The sequence below is a fragment of the Ovis aries genome, chromosome 3 (assembly GCF_016772045.2).
Source record: "Ovis aries strain OAR_USU_Benz2616 breed Rambouillet chromosome 3, ARS-UI_Ramb_v3.0, whole genome shotgun sequence".
NCBI lineage: Eukaryota > Metazoa > Chordata > Mammalia > Artiodactyla > Bovidae > Ovis > Ovis aries.
The window spans coordinates 164,146,437-164,152,065 of NC_056056.1; the positions used below are offsets into that span (position 1 = coordinate 164,146,437).

At 36.2% G+C, this 5,629-nt stretch overlaps 1 pseudogene; it reads left to right on the forward strand.

Annotated features, from left to right (window-relative positions):
- The first annotated feature begins 4,180 nt into the window (after positions 1-4,180).
- On the forward strand, positions 4,181-5,110 carry LOC101109007 (olfactory receptor 6C2-like; annotated as a pseudogene).
- Positions 5,111-5,629: the final 519 nt, after the last annotated feature.

Genomic DNA, 5,629 nt, shown 5'->3' on the forward strand with positions numbered 1-5,629 from the left:
CTCTCTCTCCACCATAAGACCTTCCTGGGTGACTTCTTTTTTCACCCTTTGCAACTTTGGGGTTCAGGGAACATCAGAGATTATGACTATCAAATAAATATTTTTAAAATCATTTCCTGTCCCTTTTCTGAACTCTAGAATGATGCTTTCCCCTGAGGAAAGTATCTGTCCCAAAATAACTCATATGACTTGTCATTTTAATATTTTATGAAAGGTTTCAGCAACTACTTATAAAGTGTAGCCTCTTAATATGTTTGGCAAATATAGGGCAATCATTGATAAGCTGTTTTCATGTATCAATATGGTGAAGTTTGTCTAAATACAATGGAAGTTTAGAGAAATGCACCTACATGTTCTCTGCCATAAGCTTTCCCTCATTTTAAACAAAAACTGTGTGTAATATATGTGAATTGAGTGACTTATTTGCTTACAAGTCAGTGACTCCATCCCCTAATAGTCTTTCATATTGTAAAAAATTCAGTATTTTAACATCTATATCAGTATCAGTGTCAATTAGTTTCATTGAAGTGTTAAGAAGGCGGAATATGAAGGACCGAAAAAAAAATAGTGATAAATTTGGAATAAAGATTAGTCTCTTTCCTCAGGACACACAGGTTAGATCCTTGAGAGAGTCAGCTATCTGGAGTTGGGATGACAGCACTGAGGGGAGGCATCTAGGCTGCAGAGAGAATTCATTCTTGTTCCACCACTGGAAATGCTGTGTTGTCTCTGTATGACCTTTAAACTCCTGTTGAGGTAGGGAGGCTAACTTTTAGCAAAACTTTTTCTTTTTTTCTATAAATATTTTAGGCTAAATGGGAGTAGGTAGCAAGCAAGAGCTTAAATTTACCTTTCTTAATGATAAGAAAGGGAATTCTGTAAGGCAACCAAGTGAAACTCCAGGTAATCATTTAAGTGAAGCCTCTGTGTCAAATGCCTTTTGATTCAGTAATATAGGAAAGTGATGAGGTATCTAGATAATAACTGAAGGATAGGAAACATTTCATTTAGCTGTTATGTAAGTAATCAGTGTGTGTGTGTGTGTGTGTGTGTGTGTGTGTGTGTGTGTGTGTGTGTGTGTGTGTGTATGAATTATGTGCTCAGTCTTGTTGGACTCTTTGTTACCCCATAGAATGTAGCTGCCAGATTCTTCTGTCAATGGAATTTTCCAGGCAAGAATACTGGAGTGGTTGCCATTTCCTACCTCAGGAAATCTTCCTCACCCAAGGATCAAACCTGATTCTCTTGAGTTTCTTTCATTGGAGGCAGATTCTTTACCAATGAGCCACCTGCGAAGCCCTAAGTAATCAGAGAATGCAACATATATTATATTTTTTGATCAAAAATTTTTTTAAATAACTTTTTTTTAGTCTAGGACTAAATATGACAGGTAGCATTTTGTGTACTAATATCTTAAAGATCTCAATTTTAAAATGAAGTGGAATTGACAACAGAGATTATATATGGCATATAAAATGAATGTACATTTTTATATCATTTATACTTCAGTGAAGCTAAAACACAGAAGAATTCAATTGGTTGTTTTTAGGAAAAAATTGGGGAAACCTCTTGGGATTACATACTTCTATTAAAAAATGGGTCAAAAAGAGAATGGAAATTTCTCTAACTAAGCAAACTGCTTGTTCTGAGTCAGAAGTGTACATATAAAATTTATTAATTTTACAATAAATATATTTATTGAGCTCTTGACAAACTTTAAATAGGGCTGCTGCTGCTAAGTTACTTCAGTCATGTCCAACTCTGTGTGACCCCACAGACAGCAGCCCACCAGGCTCCTCCGTCCCTGGGATTTTGCAGGCAAGAACACTGGAGTGGGTTGCCATTTCCTTCTCCAATGCATGAAACTGAAAAGTGAAAGTGAAGTTGCTCAGTCGTGTTGGACTCTTTTCGACCCCATGGATGCAGCCTACCAGGCTCCTCCATCCATGGAATTTTCCAGGCAAGAATACTGGAGTGGGGTGCCATTGCCTTCTCCTAAATAGGGCTAGCTGCTGTGGATTCTCAATGAACAAGACATAGCCCAATCTCAATAAAATTACATTCACATATTTAGTGGTAACAAAGAGTTAAGCATAGTGATCTAGAGGGGCAAAAAAAGAGAGTCAAATAACTTACACAATGAATTTTCAAGAATTTTTTTTTGCAGGAAGTGATTCTAAGCCAAAAGCTGTAAAACCTATAAGTTCCATATCAGTCTAGTGAAGGAAAGACTAAGGGTGGGAAGCTGGTAATGAACAGAGTCGTATCATGAAACAGACTCCACTCAAACTTGTAGATGTTGTTTTGGTGTGTAAAGTGAATGTCCCCCTATGGTGAAAGCACTTTGAAGAGCTGTTTCATAGGTAACATTTCTTTCTAAAGGAGGACTTCCTCATCACGAGAGTGTACTATTAGGGGGGTCAAAATCTCCAAGTTTTGGGGGTTATTAGTTGACGTTATAAATTTGGCTTTTAGGTATAGACAGAATCCATGCAATTCAGATATTGCTGATTAATATTAATCCATAATTTTAACTGTCAAAATTCATTTCAAATGATATCCTATATACTTAGAATAAAATGGACATCCGCCAAAATATGGCTAAAGAAGAACAAAGGATTGGAAGAGAGGATGTATTATTCCAGACAAATAATCCATGGAAAGACTTTCCTCAGCCTACTGTCTGGCATATGGAAAGTGCTCAATAATTGCTGGTGCTTTTCCCATTTTCTTTCTTTTTTATTTCCGTTTGGTCAATTTTTCATTATGAAATAATTTTGTACTTACAGAAGAACTGAAGATATAGCGCAGACAGTTCCCAGATATCCTTCACCCCATCTCTCCCTAATAGGAGCAACTTGCATAATCTTAGTGGAATTATTAATACTGAGGAATTAACACTGTATACAAATACTAATAACTAATAAAATACAGATGTAAGGACAGGTCCATGAGCAGAGAGCAAAGATTCCACCACCTCCACAGCAAGTCCCTCGCTCTCTAGGTGCCCGGACCAGGGCTGTAGCAATGGAGCCACACTCTAGATCCCTACCAGAGAAGCTGACGCCTGTGGACTGAGCATGTGCAACCTGCTGGCCAACCTCATTGCTCACTGAGAGTCCCTAAGGCACTGGAAAGAGAAGCTTTGTGGCTCTGGCTTGAAGGGTCTGAGTGGAGAGGAGGGTTAATTGAAAAAATAAAATAATAATATTAAAATAATTAAATACAAATTTGATTCAGATTTTCCCACTTTATCCACTAATGTCAATTTTCTGTTGCAGGATTCAAGATACTACTTGAAACAGAGTTGTCATGTGTCCTTGGTCTCCTCCAACCTGTGTTTCATCCTGTCTCCCATGTCCTTCGTGACTTTGGAAGTACAATCAATTGAGGTTAAATTCTTCAGGGTTTTTTCACTGATACTAATTTACTCAATATTGAGGCAGGTAACTTGTTTATGTAGTACTTATCAAACATTGTGTTCTATTACAGTGAAATGCAGGGAAAGTCTGATATTGATGTAGAAGCTTCAAGATAAATAGCAAAACTGGAAAGGAATGTAGGTTATTTGCATGATAATCCTGATATCAAAAATAAAATGAAATAACTTTGTTCATTGGAGTAACCGCAAACATTCAAATACTGCATACATGGCCTCCAGGCTCTGTATAAAATATCAGTCTCGGCCATTGATTTGCATTTAACAGGGACCCACACTTTAAGCAGCTTGCAAGCTCATTTGAACCTGTGAGTAGTGAAGAATTATTTGGAGGAAAAGATCATTAGAAAACCCACAAAATCATATCATATGGATGATCTTTTCTAATTATATAGCTAAATACATTTCAGAAAATAGAGCACAGTGTTTAGATTAATTGAAAAATACAGATTAGAGAGCATATGGGAGGTATGAAAATATGGACTCTAGTGCAAACTTATTCCAGAAAAACATGACCTGGAGGATTTCTTTAATGCACATCAAAACAAAACAAAACAAAACAAAACTGAGAATTCCAGACTTTTGGCAGGTCACTGTCATGTCAAAGAAGAAAATGACTATTCATTGATTTGATTGGATTTTATTTTAACCAGTGGCCATGGCCTCATGATTTTATATAGGTTTTCTCAGTTCAATGTCACTTGAATTTCTGGGGAGTTTGAGAAGAAGCACAAGTCAGCAATGAGAAACTGTACATTATCTACATTCATACTCCTGGGACTGACAGATGATCCTCCAATGCAGGTTCTGATTTTTATGTTTCTGTTTGTTTCCTATACATTGAGTATACTGGGAATCTGACCATCCTTATAATCACTTTAGTAGATTCTCACCTTAAAACTGCCATGTAGTTTTTCCTCAAATGCTTATTCTTTTTAGAAATCTTATTAACTACAGCCTCATTCACAGATTCTTATACAGCTTATCAAATGGGGACAAGACTATTTCCTATAATGCTTGTGAGGCTCAACTACTTTTTGTCATTCTTTTTGGAGCAACAGAATTGTTTCTCCTGGCCATCATATCCTATGACCACTATGTGGCCATCTGCAAACCTTTACATTATGCAGCCATTATGAGCAGTAGATTCTGTGGAAGATTTGTTTTTTGCTGTTGGATAGCAGGTTGTCTGGTCATATTTCTACCACTCTGCCTGGGCTTAAATCTGGAATTCTGTGACTATCATGTCATGGATCATTTTATCTGTGATGCTTCTCCTGTGCTAAAGATCTCTTGTTCAGACACATGGTTCATAGAACAGAAGGCTGTTGTCCTTGCTGTGTTGACTGACATATTGAGATTTCTGTATGTAGTTATATCTTCTATGCACATCACCAGGACCATCATAAACTTCCCTTCCACCCAGCAAAAGATGAAGGCCTTTTCTACCTGTTCTTCTCACATGATTGTGGTTTTTATCACCTATGGCAGTTGTATCTTCATCTATGTCAAACCTTCAGCAAAGGATGAAGTGACAATTAATGTGTGTGTCAGCGCTTACTACTTCAGTTGCCCCCATTAAACCCATTCATTTATACACTGAGGAACACGCAAGTGAAACAAACTTTTACAGATTTAATAAACAGAATTTCATTGATGTCAAAGAAGTAAAATGTTGAAGCAAAGCATAAAATATAAATTTAAAAAGAGCAGTGGGCCTTAAGGTCACAATCTTCATTTCTTAACTATTGTACTCTGGTCTATTGTCTAGAAATGTTAACATGCTTTTATAGTTATTACTGAATCTCAGACCCCAAATAATCGTTTCAAAGCTTGTTGAAATAAGCATGTTAGGTCATTTCAGCCCTTGTTGAAAATAATCTTTCTTCAAGATGATAGATCATATCAAGAGAACATAAAATTAGATTTTTAGGAATATGGGCTTTCCTAAACTCTATCTTGGTTTTGGTCAATTAGAGAACTATTAAATCTTATGTGAAAAAAATAGTGAATTCTTGAATTGATAGGAAAATAATAGAGTGATAGTATTCATTGTTTTTTTCTAGTACAGACATTCAAAAGACATATATATAATTTCAATCACTCTTCTTAAGCAGGGATTAATTATTGAAAACAATAATGAGTTAATTTGAGCAAAAAGGAATGGGTTTTAACACAGAAGGGGAAAAT